We start from the raw sequence: 23,252 nt of genomic DNA on the forward strand, positions 1-23,252 counted from the left end.
AAAAAAAGATACTCAATTGTTATGTGCTATGAGCATCAGAAACATCTGGAACGGTGTACCACCCCCATATGCCAAATGGGTTATTCAAAACAGGGATTCAAATCCAGGCTTCTAATGTGCCACGTGATTACATTACAATATTGCATGCAGGAGGAAGCACATTCCCCAAAGGGAAACAGCACCAGGTGGCGTTTCCCTAGAAGCGGAATGCATTTGGCCATACATTCCACTCAAAATGTTGCTTAAATGGGAAATGTCACATAGTTATTTATTAGTATCTCGTAATCCATGGCTCAATTGGGATGTGTTTACAGGGATATTTTTCATGACGTATCAACCTTCTTCACTAATGAACTATGGTGTATCATACTTAAGACTTCATTGCTTTCAGGAGAGCTTACTATTGTTTATGTTGCAACTTGTTAACTTCTCGAGACCCTGTCTTACCTGCACTTTCCCCTCCCTTCTCCTTTCTCCATTCTGATAATGTCACATATTTGTTTCTCCCTCTCCAAACATGTCATATCACATACTTGTTTTTTGTAATGTCAGATTGAATTACAAATAGGAAACCTCAAAGCGAGGAAAACCCATCGAGAGTATTATAAACTGTAACTTAGAAACAGTCAAAGTAGAGCTCATATCAGATACTTGTTTTTTGTAATGTCAGATTGAATTACAAATGGGAAACCTCAAAGCGAGGAAAACCCATCGAGAGTATTACAAACTGTAACTTAGAAACAGTCAAATTAGAGCTCGTAATGGCTAACGGGGAGCTTATCCAAGTCATAGGCAACTTGAAGAGATTGTCATATCACATACACATCCATATCTGTTTGGGGCATTGTTTCCTTACAGAGGATGCAGGAGCAATACTCAGACAGTCCTTCATTGGAGGAGCAGATGCAGCAGGCTGGACAGGAGCTGACTAGCATTGAGGAGGGGCGGCATGAGTTTGCCTTCCATCGGCAGGCATCTCAGTGGACCCAGGTGGGTGACAGAGTTACCAGGGAGTTATTTGAGAAGGTGGGGCCCCGCCATGCGCACACCAATGTCGGCTAGCTGAGGAGACCCAACGGTCAGTTGCTACAAAGCCTGAGGATATGCATGCAATTGCTACTGACTTCTACTGTGTTTTGCTGTCAGGCCTCAGTCAAAGCGTCAGGCCGCATGTAGAGAGCAGGTTTGGGCGCACGTGCCTAGCCTTGATACTGAGGAGATGCGTCAGAGACTAGAGCTTCCCCTCTAGCTAAAGGATCTCCATGAGGCCCTCAAAGCACTCCCCCGAGGTAGCTGTCCAAGGGAGGATGGTTTGACTCCCACCTTCTTTTTGGAGTACTGGGACTTGCTTAGTTCGGATCTTTGCAGCGCCTATCAGTACATCTTACACACTGGAGAGATGCCTGATAGCATGAGCGAGAGCTTGATCTATCTTATTCCAAAGGAGGGTGAAACCGGCCTGTTCAATCCAAAAAGGGCGGTAGACTTTACTTTAAACCTTTATTTAGCTTTCACCCATTATTAGTCGTCTATTTTACCTGCGCTATAGTGACACAAGAGAGGGGAATGGGATACAGATGCTAGAATGCACCTGTATGATAAGACGGACACCAGATTGGCCCCTAACTTAGGCGCCCCTTTCGGTATTTCTTTATTGTTCAAAAGAGGGAATAAACGCTGTGGTTCCCTACAGGCTGCCCCGCACAAACTCGGCTGAATTTCCACTGTTCCAGCCCGATTTCGGCAACATAACTGTACTAGAACCCTTCACAGTCAGTATTCCCACGCATTGACCGACTTTCCCGACGCATACGGGCACTTTGCAAAACCTGGCGAGAATCTGCAGCACGCTGAATTCTCTGTTTTCAGCCCTGAAAATGCGCCAGATCGCCTGTACAGCAGTCCCCTTGCGTCCCCGAACCTCCTGGGGGTATTAGGGTCCGTTTAGGGCCAAAACCCTAAACCTGCAAAAATACACAGCAGGCTGTAATTCACTGTTTCGGGCTCCGTTTCGCATGCCGGTCGCATCCATAGCAAGTCCTCGAGCTCCCGCACCTGTAGGGCTACTTGCCCTTTGAATCGGACTTTCACGCTCTCCGAATTCACCTGTACCTGCGGGGGGATTAGCCGCTAGCTAATCCAGTACCTGTGCAAGAGGCTCATGCCTCGGCAATCGCGCATGAACCCACACAACTGTACATTGGTCAAATGAAGAGCCCACTAGAGGGGCATAACATACTGCCAAAGGGGAGAGAGAGGGCAGTGCGTAGCGTGCAGGGCATCACTCCTGGCACCACACTGTGCATAAGAGGGAAAGCAAGCACTCCATAGCTCTTAACCTGTGACAAATCTGAAAATGAGGCTCTCCCCCTCCTAAATTCAGCGCCACTTCTTGTTGCATGAGGCAAGTGCACCAGAAGGTGCCACTTGGCACATTTATAAGCATTTTCCCGTTTCGAGGTTGCCGTCTAAAAATATCCCAACCGGTTGCCCAGTTGACTTCACGGCAGAGTAAGAAAATGTTCCCCTTGTCATTCCGGAGGTAATGACGTCAACACATTTTCAGGTCCCAAAATAGCAGTTCCCTAATTTTAGGAGATGCTGCCATTGTATCTTTCTAGGTCATCCGACCCTCTTTGTACACTGCGGCCACACCTTGAATTGAAATGTAGCCTCTGTAGCAAAGGATTCCACTTTGGCTAGTCAATGACCCCACTTTGGCTAACCATAGTCTTTGTCCAACCTTAGTGCTCTCTTGCCCTCAGGCCTGGACTCCCTCTGGACAGTTCCACACTAGCTATGCAATGCAGGGCAGTTAGATTCCCCGAGGGGTGTTTCCAAAAAGTGAAAGTAAATAGATAATAAGAAAGAAATCAACAAAAAGGATAGATAGTAGTCACACGCTGGTGACAGAGGGAGACTCCTTCGATGAGACTTGTCCTCTCAGCAACAGATTGCTCCCCTCCTCCTGTCCATTGAGAGGAAATTGCTTCATTCAAGTTCTGCACGGCTCTCTTTGGCAGGCTGAGTTGTAGTGGCTAATCAGGTGTTGTTGGCTACTATGCGGTACATCACGTCCTATTGGATCTTCTCGAGCTCCTGCATCAGCCAGCTAGAGAGGCTGATCAGGAACTTTCTGTGGTCAGGGCGCGACACCTAGTTAGCCCGGGCCAAAGTGACCTGGCAGGTCATCACCTGACCATGTTCTCGGGGGGGGGGGGGGGGATCAACGACCCAGCATAGCAGAGCAAAGGCCTCCTTAGGAAGCTTGTGGTCAGAGGACTGCTTCCAGGGGAGGAGCCCTGGAAGGAGCTTTTGCTTCACCAAAATCGAGCTGGAGTCCCTCATGCGGGCGGCCCTTGGAGCCTGTCCACTAGGTGGATTTTTACAGAGATGCGTAGAGTTGGTCTAAGCAGGCGGTTGGGGGACCGATTTGCTGCAAGCCTGCTTAGGTCCTGGGAGAAGTTGAGGAGTGGCCTAGAGCAACATTAGCCCACTTGCATGGAGGAGCGCTTGAGGCAACCTCTTGTTTGCAACCCCATGGTTAGCACATATAGAGGCCACCTGGTTGGTGGCAGGCCTCATGTTTCTGGGGGTCCCATGGCAGAGGATCCAACCCGTACTCTAGGAGATTGGCTTTAGTTTTCAAGATTGTCCGAGGAGGTTCTGAACATCCACCTACGAGGCATGAGGTGGGTGCAGAGCATGTGTCAAGATATTACAGAGGCATTACCAACTGGTTGGCTCACCCCTCTAGAGGCAGCACCTCCCAAATGAATGGGGGCGTTCACGCGACTCGAGGTCCCCATTACAGTCCGTGCTTGCTCGGAGTCCGTACTCCACATGTTTTTTGAGGTTCAAGGAGAGGGCCACCTTCACAGAGTCTCAATACAGGCTCCACAGGTTGCAGAGTGTTGTTTTCAAAGGATACGAGTTGTAGGCATCTGTGGGAGGACTTGTGTCATAGATCCTGACCCAGCAGATCTTGAGACGGGCCACTGGCGGCTTTGGGCTTGGGAGAGCTGCCCTCTGGCATGAATGCAGTGGGACCCAAGAGAGTGGTTTTAGAGAGATCCCTTCTCTTCAACCTATCACCCTGAGATCCCCTTTTTCCAATACATAGTTCAACTCGAGCGCCACATACTGGCAGCATGGAGAGAGGCTATCCCAGAGGGTCTCACACCTGAATTCTTGTCAGACTTTTGGGAGCGGCTGTGGGACTGCAAGCAACCGAGTCGAACACAGAGCTACAGCAGTTGGGAGCTCGCTAGTACACAGAGGCTTCTCGACAACTTGTGAAGCTTGTGGTCATCCTTTGGAAAGTCAGTGTCACTGTCTGTGGGACTGCCCCATGGCATAGCAAGTTTGGCTTTGGGCTCTTTGGTTGATACCAGCTCTTTCCACATCTCGACAATACACTTGGGGTGTGGCAACCTGGTGCACTCTCACAGGCCCAACCGGCGCTCCATTTTGAGTTGGCTTCCATCAGCACGATGATAGTGATCCAAGGGGGTCTACCTTCATGAGTTGTGCAGTGAGAGAGAGGTATGTTGGAAGCTCGTATGTGGCCTAACACTCTCGTTCATTTGGCTGGCCCACTACTTCAAAATCTTGAAGGCTCGTCATGTCCCATCGGCAAAGATTGTTCGCAACTTCTGGTTGTAGCTGATTCACACTCTCAGGGGTCAATTCGAGAGACTATAGGGCAGCTCCGACCGTTTTCTGCGACTCTGGCGCCCAGGCCTTTCTTCACCATGGTCCAAGGTGCGCCTAGATGGCACTACGAGCCACTAGTGTGGCTTTTTCCTCCTCCCATTTTGTGATTTAGCCCTCATTGTACATATTCTGTTTACTCAGTAGGAGAGTCTCCCAATTTTCTTGATGTAGCCCTCTCTAGTAGAGGAGGTTTGTAGCCCTATGGGCAGTTTGATTAACTAATGGAAGGATCGTTCTCTTGGGGGGGGGAAAAAAAAGAATTATGTTTGCATTAGTTGTACATAGGAGCTACCTTGCAACCCTCTACTTAAACCCTCTCAAGATTTTCTATTATTTTTTTTTTAAAAAGGACTCACAAAGAACAAACAATCGCAAGCCCCTTTCTCATTAACTATGGCGAACCAAGCCCAGAAAGAAAGAAAAGAAACCTTTCTGTAGCCTGCTACAGTGTCACTTCACAGGACAGGCACAGGCTACAGTGTCACTTCACAGGACAGGCAGTTGGACAGTTAGCTACAGTTGGTCTGGTTCACACTGGACGGACCCTTTGACTGGGAGTGACACGTGGCAGGGTACCTACGGTGGTCTAGTGGACGTCGTGGCCAGGTCACCACCACCACTCAATTTGGAGATAGACTTAGCTGGCTGGACATTTATGGGCCGTTGGTGGCTCCTATGGTGGTACATATCAGTAGTCGTTTTGGGACAGTTCCATCTTATCTTGCACGTAGTCGTCTAGAGAGTCTTACACAGAGCACTGCTACACCATCCATGCACATCTGAGCCTCGACACCCTATTTTGTACCTGTGAGTCTTGGGCTGGAGCTGAGTGTGCTGCCACTCCAGAGTCTGTACATGGTCCTTTGAGTTAGTCGAGTCCACCTGTTCTGGTCTACTGCTGTGTCTCTGTTATTATCCACTGTTTCTTGTATTTCATTCTGTTGAGAGAGTTTCTGTTTGTTGAGTGAGATTGTCACGCACATTGCACTGGGGAACACCCACACTGTAGAGGGCACGACACATTATCCGCGCTACAGGTGCTCTCATTTTGGCGATCACGGTGGGACCTCAACTGAAGTCTCACTTTGTTGAGTAGCTGGTTTCTTCGCTTCGCCTGTGCAGCCTGTTGATCGCTTCGCCTGTGCAGCCTGTTGGTTTGGTCCAGTTTCAACCTTGATAGCTTAATCTAGCTGGTCTAGTCTCTCGCCTTACTGGCCTGGTCCCCTCTCGCCCTGGTCCAACTTGCCTCGTCTCTGGTCTAGACCCCTCGACCCTGGTCTAGTCCTCCTCGTCCCTCGTCCCTGGTCCAGCTAGTCTAGTCACTCGTCTGGTCTAGTAGAGTCTAGACCAGTCTTCAGCCAGTTCAAGGTTCTCTTGCCCAAAGCTTGGTAGGATTGGAGGTCATTGCATGACACATACAAGGAGGTCAGTTGAGCGTCAAAGCCCGCGACTGAGCCCTCTGAAGTACTATCACAGAAGACGACCTTTGACACCTTGTAGAAATCCTTCAACCTCATCACCTATACCCCCACATATCACATCACCCATTCCTTCATCAGGTTCCCCATCTTCGCGATCACCTTCTCCAGAAAAGCTCTCTCCTATTCTTCTACAACAAGCTAGTGTGCAACAGACTCAGCAAGGAATCATGGAGCCACTAGCTAGTGTTTTGGCCAAGGTGAACATCAAGTTCCCTACATTCAAAGGGGGGTCTTCAGAAGATGCTGACGACCATGCAAGGAGATTTGTATCTCTCTGTAGGGGACGTGGGCTGAACAGAGAAGATGCTTACTTGGTACTATTTCCATCCACCTTGGATGGCCTAGCAGATAAATGGTACCGCCAATTTGCAGAGAACCATTTTGCAACTTGGGCAGCCTTAAGACAGCAGTTCTGTGCAGCTTTCAGGCCAGGTGACTACCAGGAGAAGGTGTTGGATGAGTTGGCCAACATGGTGCTCAAACCTGAGGAGACTTTTGCGGAGCTTATGACGAAAACTAAGTCGCTGGTGGCCAAGCTTCCCCAACAACCCGGTGAATTCATGGTTAAAAAGTGGGTGGAGAAGGTGCTTCCCAAAACTTCTCAGCAAAAACTCCGAGAGAGTCTCCGACCCGACGCCACTCTCGACGAGTTCATCGCAGCTGCTACTAGAATAGAGGGAGCTAGGAAGCTCTTCAACAACTCTCCTCAAATAGATACTCCCACTGTGTTCTCGGAAGGTAGTCCTACTGATCCTTTAACTTCTTTACGTAGGGAACTGGAAGCCCTAAAGCTACAACGAGCTCTTCAAGAGGAGAGGTCCTTCTCTCTTAGACAAGAGAAGCCTACACATAATGAGGCATTGGAACAGATTAAGCGCGAGTTAGAAGAGCTCAAGTGTCAGCAAGAGACTAAAGCTATGGTTTGGTGTAGCTCATGCCGCTCTCCAGGGCACCCACCATAGGAATGCCCCCTTCGGTTTTACTGCCACTTCTGTGAAAAAGCTGGACATGAGGATAAGGATTGTTACTACCTCAAGGGATTGCGTCAAATACAACAAAATCTTGGTCCTTCTCTCCAACAAGGGCTAGCACCTGCATCCAACATGGTCTCACCCTACGGCCATCAAAACCAGTTGCCTCCTCTGCTGACAACATCCCCTATGCAGCAAGGTATGCACAACAACTTTACACCCCACAGTTTTTATCATGCCTGTGCTCCCTCAGTTCCCCAAAGTTTCTACACCTCAGCCTCAAATTCCATGCAGCAACCACCTCGTCCCCCGTTTCGTCCTTCCAATCGGCCCATACTCTGCTACAGATGCGGAGAATATGGGCATTATCAGAGCAAGTGTCCTTTACCCGAGGGGTCCCCTCCTTGTCGTCATCGCCCTGATTCGAAGGATCACTACAGTAAAGATTGTCCCAAGCAAAGGGCATCCACGTCTTCAGGCTCGACTCAGAACCAGCCCGAATTCACCTTTCCGAAGATAAATTTGATTACTGTGAACACCGTGCCTCAACCTTCACCTGCTACTCATGTGGTTAAGCCTCTGCAAGTGGAGGAGCCTGCTGGTGTCCTTACTCGGGCACAAAGAGCAACTCTTGGTCTCAGTCTACCCACAGGTCCACCTCGCCAGTCTCCACTTCCTCACTCTGGTCTACCTGACCCATAGGACAAGTCCTTCCCAATTGCTCAGAGCAAACCAACTTCCTTGTTATCCGACATTGATGGAGCCTTCTTAGAAGCACTGGCTGACTTGGAACAGATTAAGGTCACAAAAGGAGCCCAGTTCGAAGGCGCCAAGCCCACAGCAGAAGCCAACTTGAAAAATACTTTTCAGCAAGTGTCACTATACGACATGCTAAGGCTTGATGCAACACTTAGAAGTGAAGCCCTGTTAGTCATTCAGTCTCTGTACCCGGGGGCTGGGCCTAGTGGCGGGCACCTCCCTGTACAGCCCTCAGAGTCCTATTTGATTTCCTATCCATCTGCTCCCCTCAAGGATTATAAAAGCCCTCGCCTCACTGTATCTGTTCTTGAGCACCAACTATCCGGCGTCATCGTTGATGGAGGATCTGGAATCAATTTGATGCCCGAATTCACTATGATGGCCTTAGGTCTAAAGCCTACCCGACCTGCTCCTTTCACTGTTACATTGGCTGATCAGAGAACAGTCTACCCAGTGGGCATAGTCGACGAGGTGCCTCTGAAGGTACAAGGTTTCACTTTTAACTTGGATTTTGTGGTAGTTAATCTTCCCCTGGTAGAGGGAGGTTATCCCTTGCTGATTGGTAGTCCATGGCTACGACATACGAAAGCACTTCACGACTGGGGAACCGACGCCATGTGGATACATACTCCTGGCTCTCCAATGCAACAAATTCGTCTCGAAGGAGGTATGGATCCGGTCGTTCAGCATAGCTCTTTGTCAGTAGAGTCCAACCCTGACTTGGAGCAGTCGGTCCCTCCCGATGGGTCCGATGAAGACTTACTGCAGTGGTTAGAAGCCACCTCTTCGATGCAATGCTATGTAGTCTCTCTTCAACCTTTGCCAACAGATTCACCCTATCCCCCTGATCCTACATCTGAAGCTACACCTGAGACCAAGAATCCCAGTCAGCCAAGTGAGCCAGAACCAAGTGGACCAGTCTCTGGTGCCCATCCTTCAGAGGGTCCCTTGATGGAAACCCACCATAGAAGGGGAAAAAAGTATCCCTTGCAAGAATTGGCCAACACCCCAGCACCCTCCTTAGCCTCTACTCCATCTGACTCTCCACCCATGCCGGAGCACTTTGAGGTATCTGAGGATTTACCATTTGCAGAGCTTCCATCAGGTTGGTTGCAGGAAGAGTATGCTGATTTCAACATTGATCAGACGCCAGCTCATAATGTCCAAAGGCTAACAGAGGCGGCACAATCTTCTCCACCTGACGCAGCCTCAACCACTGCACCGCCTGACCCCGTCAGAGAGGTCAACCTAGGAGGCCCTGACAGCCATCAGCCCATCTTATTAGCCACTTGGTTATGGGATCACCCCGCTCTACTCGACCTGGTAATCTCCTTCGTGCGCTCTTTCAAAGATGTGTTTGCCTGGTCCTACCACGATTTAGAAGGAATCCCAGCAGAGCTAGGAGTCCACACAATTCCTCTGGTTGAGGGGGCTAAGCCGGTCAGAGGACGTGCTTACAAACTGAATCCCAAGTATGCAGAAGCAGTCAAAATCGAGTTGGAAAAAATGCAAGAAGCAGGTATTATTGTACCAGTAGAACACACAGAATGGTTGTCTCCTATGGTTATTGCCCCAAAGAAGCAGTCCAACAAAATTCGAGTTTGTGTCGACTATCGGGCTCTGAATAAAGTCACAATCCCGGATGGATTTCCGACACCTTTTACTGAGAGAGTCCTCGAAGATGTCGCTGGCCATGTACAGTATAGTTTTATGGACGGGTTCAGCGGCTACAATCAGTTAGGAATACATCCTGACGACCAAATCAAAACAGCTTTTGTGACTCCCTGGGGTATTTTCATCTACACTAGAATGTCTTTTGGGCTTAAAAATGCACCGCCTTCTTTCAATCGCATAGTATATCTCATCTTTTGTCCTCTGCTTACTGATCACCTTCGCATATTCATGGATGACTTTTCCACCTTCTCGGGTGCTCAATGTTCGACCCCAGTAGAAAATCTAAAGGAGCATCTTGCTCAGCTCTCTGCAGTCTTCCTCAAGTGCAGAGAGGCACGTTTGAAGCTCAATCCGAACAAATGTCATTTTTTGGTCACAGAGGGCACACTGTTGGGCCATGTGGTGTCTGCTCAAGGTTTGGCACCGGACCCAGAGAAGATAGTGGCCATCTTGAAGTTACCTCCTCCCATAAATCCCAAAGGTGTTCAGAGCTTTGTGGGCCACACCGGCTATCATCGCAGGTTTATACGTATGTATACACAGGTGGCTCAACCATTGACCCGGCTCACCAGTGCTGCTGTTCCCTTCCGGTGGTCAACACCTGAGGCCGAAGCATTTGCATACCTCAAAAAACGTCTCACTGAAGCGCCTATTCTAGTTGCCCCGGATTGGGCCCTACCTTTTCATGTGCATACAGATGCCAGTCTGCTGGCTGTGGGTGCTGTGCTGACTCAGCCTAGCAAAGAGTTCAACTTGGATCGCCCTGTACATTATGCAAGTCGCCTGCTCACCAAAGCAGAGCGAAACTATAGCACCACAGAGAGGGAAGGATTGGCTATAGTGTATGCTCTACACAAATTTCGTCACTATTTGCTAGGGGTCCACTTCACAGTTATCACTGATCACCATGCCTTGCGCTATCTGCTTAATAAGCCAAAGGTTGCAGGTCGAGTATGGCGATGGCTCCTCCTATTCCAGGAGTTTGATTTTGAAGTGGTACTCCGTCCTGGTAAGCATCATGTAATGGCTGACCACCTCTCTCGCATTTACACAGGCGAAGAAGCTACCGGGATTGCGGATGACTTTCCAGATAGCAGTCTTTTTAAAATAGATACAACACCGGAATGGTACGGCGAGGTCCTACATTTTCTATCTACTGGGCTGTACCCAGAGAGGGCATCCCCACTGCAAAAGAGGAGATTGTTGTTGAAGTCAAGGCCTTTCACTCTGATCGGGGGCCAGCTCTACAAAGCGGGACCAGATGGTGTTCTGAAGCGTTGTGTCTCGCCTCATGAGGTGGAGCATATTCTGGAGGATGCCCACAATGGTCCCACTGGTGGCCATTATCCTGGTCACATCACTGCTCAGAAGATACTACAGAGTGGTCTGTGGTGGCCCTACATTTTTAAGGATGCAATAGCATATTCTAAGGTTTGTGATGTGTGCCAGAGATGTGGGCCGAAGCCGAGTAAACAATCCAACCGTCCTTTGCAGGTCTCGATGGCATGGCTACCTTTTGAGAGATGAGGTTTGGACTTTGTGGGACCAATATATCCCCCGGCTCAACCAGGTAATCGCAAATATCTGCTAGTGGCTACAGACTATGCAACAAAGTGGGCAGAGGTACTAGCGACAGTAGATTGCACCAGCAATACAGTGGCCAAATTTTTATATGAAAATATTTTATGCAGATTTGGATGTCCCTTAGAGATCACCAGTGATAGAGGCACTCATTTTGTCAATAACATGATCTCAAATTTGCTGGCCAATTACAAGATTTTTCATCGCAAGTCGTGCTCTTATTATCCTAGAGCCAATGGACAGGCCGAGAGCACCAACAAGGTTCTGATCGCTCTACTGAGGAAAGCATGTCATCTCCATCCAGCATCGTGGGCTCAGGCTGTGCACGGCACTCTTTGGGCATACCGCACATCTTTCAAAGCAACAACGAATCAAACGCCTTTTCAACTCGCTTTCGGTTTGGAAGCCATAGCTCCATTTGAGTTCAACTCCGGTTCCCCTAGGGTGGGCAGTCTGCGTGCAAGTGGGGGCATGGAATCTGCCTCTATCTCCCGTCTCACCTTATTGGATGAAAGCCGCCTTTTAGCTTCTCGTGCTCTGCAAGCGGAACAACTTCGTCGCAAAGCGTGGCATGATCGCCACCTCAGAAAGCCAAAAATAACGCAAGGCACATTGGTGCTACTCTATCAGGCAAAATATTTGAAAAAAGCAAAGAAGCTGGTTCCAGCTTGGCAAGGGCCCTTTAGAGTACAGGAGGTTTTGCCACAGGGGGCTGTCCAGTTAGTCACTTTGGAAGGCGTCCCTTTGCCACTGGTAAATGGCTCCAGAATCAAGTGCTATTACTCCTCTGAGTAAAGGGTATGCAACTTTCCGCCATCTGTAGGTTCTATGGCCCATCTCTCTCCTCCCCTCAAGCTTTCCACCAGAATAGATGTTCTGTTACTGTCTCAGTTTTTGCTATGTTTGTAAGTTTCCACCTTTCCTCTAAGATATCTTTTCTCCACTAAGTCCTCCTGGTAATTGGGTATTATCGGAACTTCAACAGTTCAGTCGCTCCTCTAATTGTTTCTATCCTAAGTGTTATTTGCAGTTAAGTATTAAGGTCCTTCCAAACTGCTGCTATCAGTCAAGCTTCTAGTCAGAGTGTTTTTTTTGTTCAGTTTGAAAAAAGTGGAATCTACTTGGGCATTCTGCTTAGACGACGATTGAGGCTGTCTATATAAAGAATATGGCAGAGTTTTGGCAAAGAACTTTTGATTCCAATACCAGCAAAAAATCTTTGGTGCAAATAAACTTTCAGCTTTGCTGCAGAAAGAAAGAAAGGGGGAAAGTACTCTTTGGTGCTCCAAAGCTGGCTACTAATGATCATTGCAAGCCTTAATACCCTTCTTTATCTGAGTCCTCTCTTCGTACCTGCTCAAAATTATCCTATCTTTGTATCTGCTAGCACTTTGCTACTGTTGTGCTAACTCTCATTAGGCCTTAATAAACCCTAGTCTCCCAACCCCTCGCCCCTACCTAGCCTACTGCCTCCTACCCTTACTTAAACCCCTCTAGCCCCTACCCTCACCCAACTTCCCTTCTCGCCCCTACCCTATACCCTCGCCCCTACCCTCCCCTCCCCTCTCGCCCCTATCCTCTCCCACACCCCCTCTCGCCCCTATCCTAAAACTCGCCCCCTACCCTCTCCTACACCCCTCTCGTCCCTATCCCCCCTCTCTCGCCCCTACCCTCACCTCTCGCCCCTATCCTCTCCCACACCCCCTCTCGCCCCTATGCTAAAACTCGCCCCCTACCCTCTCCCACACCCTCTCGTCCCTATCCTCACCTCTCGCCCCCTACCCTCTCCTATCCTCCCCTCTCGCCCCTATCCAAACATCTCGCCCCTACCCTCTCCCACACCCCTCTCGCCCCTATCCCCCCTCTCGTCCTTATCCTCACCCCTCGCCCCCTACCCTCTCCCGCACCCCCTCTCGCCCCTATCCTCCCCTCTCACCCCTACCCTCTCCCAGGGCCCTCTCGCCCTAACCGCCCACTTTCGCCTGGTTCGAATTTACCCTACCTTAAATTACTCGCCCAGCCTAATGATTTAGCAGAAGAAATCTAACTCATCTGCATCCTACTACTTTTCCATTGGCTACTTAGCGGCTTTGTTTGTCATCCTCTGTTTGTCATCAGACCTCACATGGCAGAAGTAGCAAGAAAAAGGTAGAGATGAAGAGGAGAAAAGCTCGGGTTGAACAATCAGAGAGCGAAGCAGATGAAGTATCTGCAAGCGGCAACAGCCATGACATAGATGACTTTACCTCCAGTGACCCAAGTGATGAAAGCTACAAAGCAGACTCAGCAGCATCTGAGGATTCAGATGTAAATTCAGAGTCAGGTGCTTCGAGTGATCCAGAGGAACAATCAAAGGTGGCTCAGAAAAAAGAAAAGCCGCAAATTATCACTCATGAAATCAAGAGGCCTGCTTCTTCAAAAAATCGCACAGCATTTTCATTACATTTTCATATGCAGCAACCTCGACCATCTCTCAATGAGGTGCTTTCGACTGCTCAACTACGGACTCTGGGTCTCACAGAATTGGCTGATGCAAATTTACCTGATACTATTCCAACAGAACTGATACATCAACTGCTGAAAAAATTTCCAAAGGTCCAGGGCCACAAGCTAACAGCTACAAGGCTTGGCCATGCCATGGGTATGACCAACTTTCCAGCTGTGAAGTCTACTACTCGCACTTTCTCTTTGTTGTCCAAGGACGCGACAATTCAAGCATGTAAAGAGCTATTGAGCTCGGATCACCCAAATTATGAGCGAAACAGACGGCTTCTCGCAATCTTCAGGTATTACTTTCTGGCTCGGGATGCCAAAGAAGACAAGGTACAAACAGATATTCTCACTACATTCTCCCACTGCGACGGGCTATACTGTTTAATCCACACTATCCCATGTCGATTCCACCAAATTCTCTTCAGCTCTCTGCAGTCTAGGGCTAAAAGATTTCGGGCCCAAGTGCAGTCTGTGCAGTTAACTTTTAGATGTTTTGCGGCGCCTCTCTTGGCATGGATCATAAACATACCTATCAACATAAATGAAGTGGATGAGGAACAGGGAACCTCGAAAGGGAAAAGGAAACCCGTGAGCATGCAAGTAGACCCCACAGTCACCAAGAAAAAGAAGATCAAGGCGAAAGTGATGAAGGATACAGTGAAGTCTCTACTCTCCTTGCCAGTTTCTGAGAGACAGCAGACTAGGGTACATCTTCAGCGTCATACGTCCACTGCTACACCTGGTTCTGCTGTGCCGACACCAGTGTCTACTGCCGCTCCTCAGGATAGGATGGTCACTTCACCCATACAGGATCCTCTTCCTTCTTCTCCCATTTTCACTCATACACCGGTCAACATATCACTCGCTGAACCTACAACAACAATCTCTGAAGCACCTTCTACACCGAGTGTCCCTACTTCTAGCTCGCCGGTTGTGCCACGATCTGCACCTACTTTTAGCTCGCCGGCAATGCCACATGTGCGCCCTCCAGCATCACATCCATCTGAGGGATCTTCATGTAGGACCGACTCCACTTCTCTGTTTCAGCTTTCAGAGAAGTTGCTTCAGGACTCGAGAGCTGCTATTGCCACCATCGAGCTAGGCGTGGAGCAGCTAGCTGCAACCCACTAGCATCACTCCGCCACATACGCAGCTATGGAGGGATCCCTGCGAGTTGCCGAGAGTGCCATCGCAGATCGAGATGCAACGATTTTTGCACTACAGCAGGCATTGAAGATAAAGACGAGAATTATTGATGACCTCAAAGCACAGGTGCAAGGATTTCAAGAAATGCTTATGTATGATAACAGGCCTACCCAGGCTACTGTGGGATATGGATGGACTAGGCCAGGGATACAGGTCCAGAGTCCAGCCACCTTTGCAGCGCCAGCAGGTCCCTCTCAACCCTCTCAGCAGTTCACGGGACACTACCCAGCAGGTCCCTCTCAGCCCTCTCAGCAGTTCATGGGACACTACCCAGCAGGTCCCTCTCAGCACTCTCAACAGTTCATGGGACACTACCCACAGCCCCAGGTCCATTACTTCACTCAGCAAGAGTCTCAGATCCAGATGCCACACATGCAGAGCCAGAGTGTTCCTTGCTGTGACGGTGTTACTGGTGCACACCGCCATGGTTGCGTTACTAGGCGTCCGGAGTTCACTTCAGGGCAGGTACTCCCATCCGCTGTGCAGCAGATGGCTGCTACAACCACAGGAAATCAAGGTATGCAAAGCACAAGACAGCAACCGCATGGTTACACTATTGATATGATGGCTCCTCCCGCTCCGGAAGCTTCTGGAGCAGCAGTGGGGACGACCCTTTCCCTTGGGTGACAGGATTGTGCTCTTACCTCATCTTTCATGGTACATATAGTTACTTTTGCAGTTTCATTCAGTTTTGGCTCACCGAGACGGTGACCAGTCTTGTGGCGGGCAACCTGTAGCCTGCTACAGTGTCACTTCACAGGACAGGCACAGGCTACAGTGTCACTTCACAGGACACGCAGTTGGACAGTTAGCTACAGTTGGTCTGGTTCACACTGGACGGACCCTTTGACTGGGAGTGACACGTGGCAGGGTACCTACGGTGGTCTAGTGGACGTCGTGGCCAGGTCACCACCACCACTCAGTTTGGAGATAGACTTAGCTGGCTGGACATTTATGGGCCGTTGGTGGCTCCTATGGTGGTACATATCAGTAGTCGTTTTGGGACAGTTCCATCTTATCTTGCACGTAGTCGTCTAGAGAGTCTTACACAGAGCACTGCTACACCATCCATGCACATCTGAGCCTCGACACCCTATTTTGTACCTGTGAGTCTTGGGCTGGAGCTGAGTGTGCTGCCACTCCAGAATCTGTACATGGTCCTTTGAGTTAGTCGAGTCCACCTGTTCTGGTCTACTGTTGTGTCTCTGTTATTATCCACTGTTTCTTGTATTTCATTCTGTTGAGAGAGTTTCTGTTTGTTGAGTGAGATTGTCACGCACATTGCACTGGGGAACACCCACACTGTAGAGGGCACGACACATTATCCGCGCTACACTTTCGAAGGACAAATAGCTCATGAGACTTACACACAATCACTGATCCCATGAAATTCAGTGGATGTAAAAAGGCAACAACAACTCACCCCCTTGAAGAAGAAACAGAGTTTGTAATGCTTTTTAAAGGTCAAAATACACGAAGAGACAAAGTTTACTACTAGAAATTTCTACACAATCAATGCTCCGTTAAAATTTTGATAGATCTAACTTCGCAACACTATGGTTTAGGTGGTATCATCTAGCTGTCGCTCGTGAGGAAATGTGTCAAAAAAGCAGGTATCCTTACCAGGTTTTGAGATAGCTCAGTGATATAACTACTCCATGAAGAGCTTTGTGAGGTCTCACACCTCCTCCTTCCATAGTAATCGGAAGTGATATAGTCGTGCGAAGAGAATAAACTCAAGCATCAGGAGGAAACCAAAACAGAACCAAATCTGCGATAATAATGAGTAATCAGCCTACAATCTTCACACAACTGCCTAGTAACTTCAAATCCTTGCAGACACATGATTAAGATGCCCGCTCCAAATCTGGAAAAAATGCAGCTGATATGAAAAAATGCAGCTGATATGTCTTCCCTCCAAACTTGCTATAACTACGATATCATCGATAGCTTACGCAAAAGACTCCACTGTCATCCAACAGGATCGGCTGCAAACCAACCCGTCAAACCCCTCTTGAACAGGCCAAATAAGGACGGCTACAAGCTGCATGCAACACTTACTCCACAACCAGACCTTAACGGGAACTCCAAAGCTATGTCGGAGCACCACCAATTCAAAGACCAGATCCCGGTTGAAGACCAGATGAAAAACACAAAACGAAGGCAACTCTCCAAGATAAAATTGGAGTACATCTCTACTAGCCCCCTCTACATGCGAAAAAGCAAGGGAAGGGGAGGTCTCTCTAATAAAATCGCAGCCAGAAGTCGCAAATAAAAGTGCTACAAAATAAAGAAGACTGAAGTGGAGTGTCAGGTGTGATCCATACATGTGTGTAAATGGGGTGATGAGGGGATGGAGCTCTAACTCTAATAGGTATGAAGCTCTACACTCAAGGAGTACAGCCATGATATGCATCGACTAGCTAGCTCCGTCCCCTGTATCTCTTTGTCCAGTCTACTCGTGCTGTGACCAGATGTCTCTGATCCCTCTAGAATCTAGCCTCAATATCCTGGCCCTGTGGGCCATCTGCGGGATCAAACAGCCTCTGCCTGGTATAGTGTAACCCGTTACCCCTCTCTAAATGACGGCAGAGGGTGTTGGAACTACTCTTTACAAGACGTCTGTACGTTATGACTGTCATAATGTGCTAGAGGGTGGGAGTAACTGGACAAGTCTTTCTCCATATCACTAGGTCTCAAGTAGGCAGCAACCAAGCTGTTTCTGGTCTCTCGACTCCATCATCATGCTAAGCGTGGGCTGTCCTATGAACAGAGTTGTGCATGAACTCCGTATGCTCTCACCAACTCCTCACTCTCCACTCCATCTCTACGAACTCTTTAGATTCTTTGCTCTTAAATCGGTGTGGGCTGCCTTCCGTGACTCAATTTCTAGCCTTTGCGATGAAACTCTCGGCTCTCCAATCGCCACTCTGGCACTGTGTGACATGTATCTCAGCTCTCCAATTGCCACTCTCTAGATACCATGATATGCTCCCCTGTCTCAGCTAGCTGTCTAGATGCCTCGAGCTCCCAATGACCAATGGTGGTTTCCTCACTCTTTAAATGTCGTACACTATCCGAAATAGTGCCTCCAATTAGCATACACACTGTGCCCATCTCTGCTCTGATAATGTCATGTGGACTTGAGTCTTTGAAGCCATCTTGTGCCCACCAAGGAGGCTGTAAATCTACCTGCCCAAACTATTGTTGCATACATCATAGCCACTGGGGTTTTGGAAAAAAAAAAAAGGGGGGGGGGGGGGGGGGGGGGGGGGGGGGGGGGGGGTTGTGAGTGAGTGGTGTGGCTTGTCTTTGTGTGTGTGTGTGTGTGTGTGTGTGTGTGTGTGTGTGTGTGTGTGAGTCCATCGTCAGATCCATCCTGCACACATGACATGACACAAGCCATAGTACATACTCACACAAAGACAAGCAAAGAGAGCGGACATCAGACTCACCTCCTAGCCATAGAGCCAATAAGGGCTCACCCCTAGCCATAGAGCCAATAAGGGCTCACCCACGAGCCTACAGCTAACAGGCTAGCCTCTACCGCAAGGGCTGGTGTCCCATACCACCAAGTCCACACCAAGCGGGTGTGTAGGTAGGCCTATGGTGATCACACAAGATGTCTCACAAATGAGACCTCAGTCCTATTTATAAGACTTCTTAACCACCTTTCTTAACCTCCCTTCAACTAAGGATGCATTCACACGCAGGGTTGGTTCACAGTGGTTGGGCATATTGCAGGCCCCATCCTGATGTCTTGGGATGTAGCACTTTCCCCCTCAGCAATATCCTCGGACATAAAACGGAGGAAATGACTCTTCGACAAGCGTACTCATTCCCAAGTAGCGCTTGGCTCAGTTCGATGCTTCCATTTGATCAAATACTCGAGGTAAGAAGACTTATGAGATCACTTGACCCTTTGATCAAGAACCAATTCGGACTCGAGTGGAATATAACGAGTGGTATCCTCCAAACTCAGTACTTCCTCCAAAGGAATCCCTCTGTCACAACCGCCCCTTCGATCGGCTAACGTGGAACACAGGATGGACAGTAATGTTGGAGGGTAGAGCCAATTTATAGAAGACATCACTAATCTTCTTGATAATTTAGAATGGTCCACAAGATCACGAAGATAATTTCAAGCATTGACAAGTACGGATCATTTCAGAATCCTTTGGTACCTTAAAATACACCCATGTCCCCTCTTGGAAATTATGAGACTATCGATGCTAGTTAGCATAAAAGGTGGCCTGATCTTGGTCGATCTTTATGCTTTTTGTCCCGAGGACGTGGCAATTGCTAACTTGAGTCGTTGGTTTCTTTCCGATGATTTTTGTTCAATTTTTGGAACCCTCTTTTTGAAGTTGTAAATGGTAGGACATTGTATGGCCAGTGTGAAACGCCGACGGCCGAGAGTTTCACCCACAATCGGGAAGGGCAAGTCACCACAAGTTGGTTGGGCCAATCAGGTTAAGAATCTGAGTAATAAAAGGGTGTCTAAGCTTAGTTCACAGTCATTTAGGCCCCTCGCAACACTTATAAGTCCCTGGGTACTAGGGAATTAACTCAAAAGAGTTATACTGGACACATGGCGGCTCAAGGAGAATTTGCAAGTCTCGTCCCAACTGGGGGCGCCCAAGTTGAGAGTGAAGGCTGATTTTTGTTTATTAGAGTGCTACACTGTGTGTGTGTGTGTGTGTGTGTGTGTGTGTGTAGTGGGTGCAGGTGATCACAGCTTTAATCAAAAAGCTTGCCTACTCCCTTGCTCTACATAGCGCGATGATTTTCCCTCGAGCATCTCTCCCCTCCTTTGCACATATGGTAATGCCCCACTAGTTGGGCTTCTTAGATGACCATGTACAATTCTAGGGGGTTTATGCACGTTTGCCAAGGCAAAAGCCTTCGGTACAGGAACCGGATTAGCTAATTGCTAATGCCCTTCAGGTACACAGTTTCATCACGAGGGAATGCAAAAACATAGAGTTTTCTCGCGTGAAAACTCGTCTGATTTACAGGGGAGCTGTTCCATTTTGTGCGGGAGCACCTGAGACATTCGTGCTCGCTCCGCTCGAAACGGTCCAAAACAGAGAATTACAGCCTGTTGTGTTTTTCAGCAGGTTTAGCGTTTCGCACCTAAACTACAGGGAATCGCCAAGGGTGCCGCGGAAAGGCCTTGGGATGCGTGTACAAGGCAATAGGCACCTAACAGTGGCAAAACAAAAAATTACAGCATGCTGAAATTGACCTGCAGCTCACTAGAAAGCTTCCATACCAAGGGAAAGTGTCCTTGATGTGTACTTTTGACCTATAGGGATTTTTGCATCGTTATGTTGGCGAAATTGGGTCAAAAACCTACAATTACATCCATGGACAGGTTTGGACAGCTTGGTGAGGGTTAGGTGCAAGCGTTTGGATCGTTTATTTGCCAAGAGAGCCTCTGGAAAGCATTGGGTGCTTGTACAAGACAATTTAGAGAGATTTCCCGCGAGGAATCTCGTCTAATTCAAGGGGTAAGTGACCCTACAAGTGCAAGAGCTCAAGGGCTATCCACATAAGTGATCGGCACGTAAATCGGAGCGCGAATGTAATTTCTCGCCAGGTTTTGCAAAGAGCTCTAGAGTGCGTGGAAAGTCAATGTTTACTTGGGATTTTGTCTGTGGAGACTTCTACTGTGGTTATGTTGCCGAAATTGGGTTAGAGTAGAGAAATTTCAGCCCAATAAAAGTGGGACAGCTTGTAGAAGTTTACAAGTTTTTCTCAAGTATATTAAGAATAAAGAAATACCGAAAGGGGCGCCAGTCTTTGGGGCCTCGTTGTCCGCTTGGTAGTGCTCTAGCTGCCAAGCCGTGGTTTGTCTTGAAGTGTTGAATTCAAATCACAGGCTTATTTGTGAAGTTCCTTTGTGTCATAAAGTCTAAAGTAAAGTTTCGGGTGAAAGCCTACATCCACTACTCTACGGACCAGTGTCATGGTTCCATTGCAGGGATTTGAACCCGGGTCATCTGGGTGAAAGCTAAAGTGTACCGCCCTACCGGCCAGTTCCATGATTCCGTTGCCGGGACAGAATCGCTTTTTCCTCAAGAACTAAGCCTCGGTTGGTTTGGTGAAGACACAGAGTACAAGAACTTGGAATTACACTATGGCTGACGGGATGGATGACACCACAGAGGAGGGTTCCTCTTCACTGGACAAACAAGAAATTCCGCATGTTCCTACATAACCTTTTCAACGTTCGTCCCGCCAAAAAGTGATCAAATTAGGGCTAATTTTCTGCTACGTTTTTAGCGTTTGCAAGTATGAACCAAGATGAGATAGGGAGACGTCTCACGGTGGTAGACTGGCCACTAGATCTCCTGCGGGAGTGATGTGGGTCTGCCAGGTGGCACGCTGCTCATCGATTCTCTGAGGCAATTGCTTGGATTCCTTTGTTTGGTTAAAGGCACTAAATGACCTCTTATTGTCCATTTTTATACTTTGTCCAGGTTCACATTGAACCTCGGCACATTTTTTTAAGTCACTTATAATAAAAGTGGAAAAGCCCAAAGACTCACTAATTGAGTTTTCCCCAATTCGTACGAGCTCTCTCTCTCTCCCTGCTTCAATCCCTAGCACTTCTTCTCTGTTGCACTGTGCCTCCTGCTTCTTGCCCCAACCCTGCACTACATCGCGACGCGCACCTACCAGTACCCTCTGCTTCGCGCTTTCAACTGGTATCAGATCCCTAGGGTTTCAAAACTGCCCTGCGCAGTCTACTGGACAGCAAGTTACATTTGCTCTCCCGCGATCAATTTCGCTTCCATCGCAAAGCCCCTTGCTTCCGGGGTCAAGAGGGTCATCGAAATTGCCAAAACAACTCAAAACAAGTTGTTTTTAGGTCAAAACAGGTGATTTACAGGTTATTACAAGTCAAAACAGCAATACGCAGGTGTACCAAAGTTGTCGGATCACATGTATTGATGTTTGTCGCGACAAATTGAGTGGAAAGCTGAGTATAGGTGCTTGACTGACTTGCAGTTGCCAAAGTTGCGAAGCGTATAAACTTTGGCGAAGCGGTTACACGATGAGGAGGATCTCCAATGGTTCGGTCACCCATCAAGACGACCAAAGTGTTGTCGAAGTTCTTCACAAAGGTGTAGATGTCCTATAAAATAAACTATGGAATTGCGCAATATCTCAAGCGGGTATGTGGGTTGCAATCCAAATAGATATATTATTTGCAAGGGCTTGCAGATCGTTCAAAACCTTTGTCAAAATCTTGAAAATCGAGTGAGTAAGCGTCCAAAGGCATCTCGTCCATCCCCAACGTGAACAACATTCAATCATAACCTCTGGTGCAAAAAAATTCACTAGAGCGATTGAGAATGTGTCCAAGTCATCGGCTAAGTGCATATCGCAACCCACCACACATAAGCCTAAGAAAGCCGTCCATTCCGCCAATCAGGGGCCAAGGACAGCCACTTCGAACTCTGCGACTGTGCACGATGTCAGAAGCTTCTTGGGATTGTATTCCTATTATAGAAGTTTTATCAGGAACTTTGCAGAGAGAGCATCACCTTTTCACGCTTTGCAGAAGAAAGCGGTCACTTTCAAATGGACCGAAAAAGAGATTTCAGCGTTTAGTCTCTTAAAGGAAAAGTTGACTTCAGATCCAGTAATTGTTTTGCCAGATCTCAGGAAGTTATTTGTGGTCCAGTGTGACGCGTGTGGCAGTAGCATCGGAGCACTGCTAATGCAAGATGGACGGGTAGTAGCTTATTACACCCGAATTTTGCAAGGGCCAGAGAAGACTATGCAAGCCTATGAGAGAGCTCTTGGCATTGATTCATGCGCTTTCTAGCTGGAAGCACTACCTGTTAGGTGCTGATTTGTTGTCCAGACAGACCATCAGAACTTGCGATACTTCTTGACACAGTCATAGTAATCCGAAAAGCATATGCAATGGGCAAACATTCTTTCTATGTTCCACTTCCAGATTATGCATGTGGAAGGCAAGAAGAATGTTGTGGTTGATGCGTTATCAAGGATATAAGATGCAGCGGAAGTGAATGTTGAACTTTGCTCAAGATGAGTGCTATGAACTGTGCTCAAGGATTCCTTTTACTTATGGAAGGGAGAGCCTTCCGTTCCTTTAGTGAGAGAGTGCAATGGACACAAACAAAGTGGTGAACACTGTGAATGAAGGTACTGAGACTGAGAGATAGAGAGAGAAGAATACGACACCAGAATGTTGTCAAATCCTCCTCTGAAGGCCCCACTCTCTATGGCGAGAGCGGTCTACTATTGATTGCACAAATCTCTACAATGCTTGGACTTGCCGACGATGTCGAAGACGATGAGGACGACGACGAGACGGGCTGAAATTTGAAAA

At 48.2% G+C, this 23,252-nt stretch overlaps 1 protein-coding gene across 3 annotated transcripts in view; it reads right to left on the reverse strand.

Annotated features, from left to right (window-relative positions):
- Window positions 1–23,252, reverse strand: part of XLG3 (extra-large GTP-binding protein 3) — a 103,145-nt gene that overhangs the window by 25,353 nt on the left and 54,540 nt on the right. The window lies entirely within an intron of this gene.

Source organism: Adiantum capillus-veneris, chromosome 9 (assembly GCF_014529385.1).
Source record: "Adiantum capillus-veneris isolate H3 chromosome 9, ASM1452938v2, whole genome shotgun sequence".
Lineage (NCBI taxonomy): Eukaryota > Viridiplantae > Streptophyta > Polypodiopsida > Polypodiales > Pteridaceae > Adiantum > Adiantum capillus-veneris.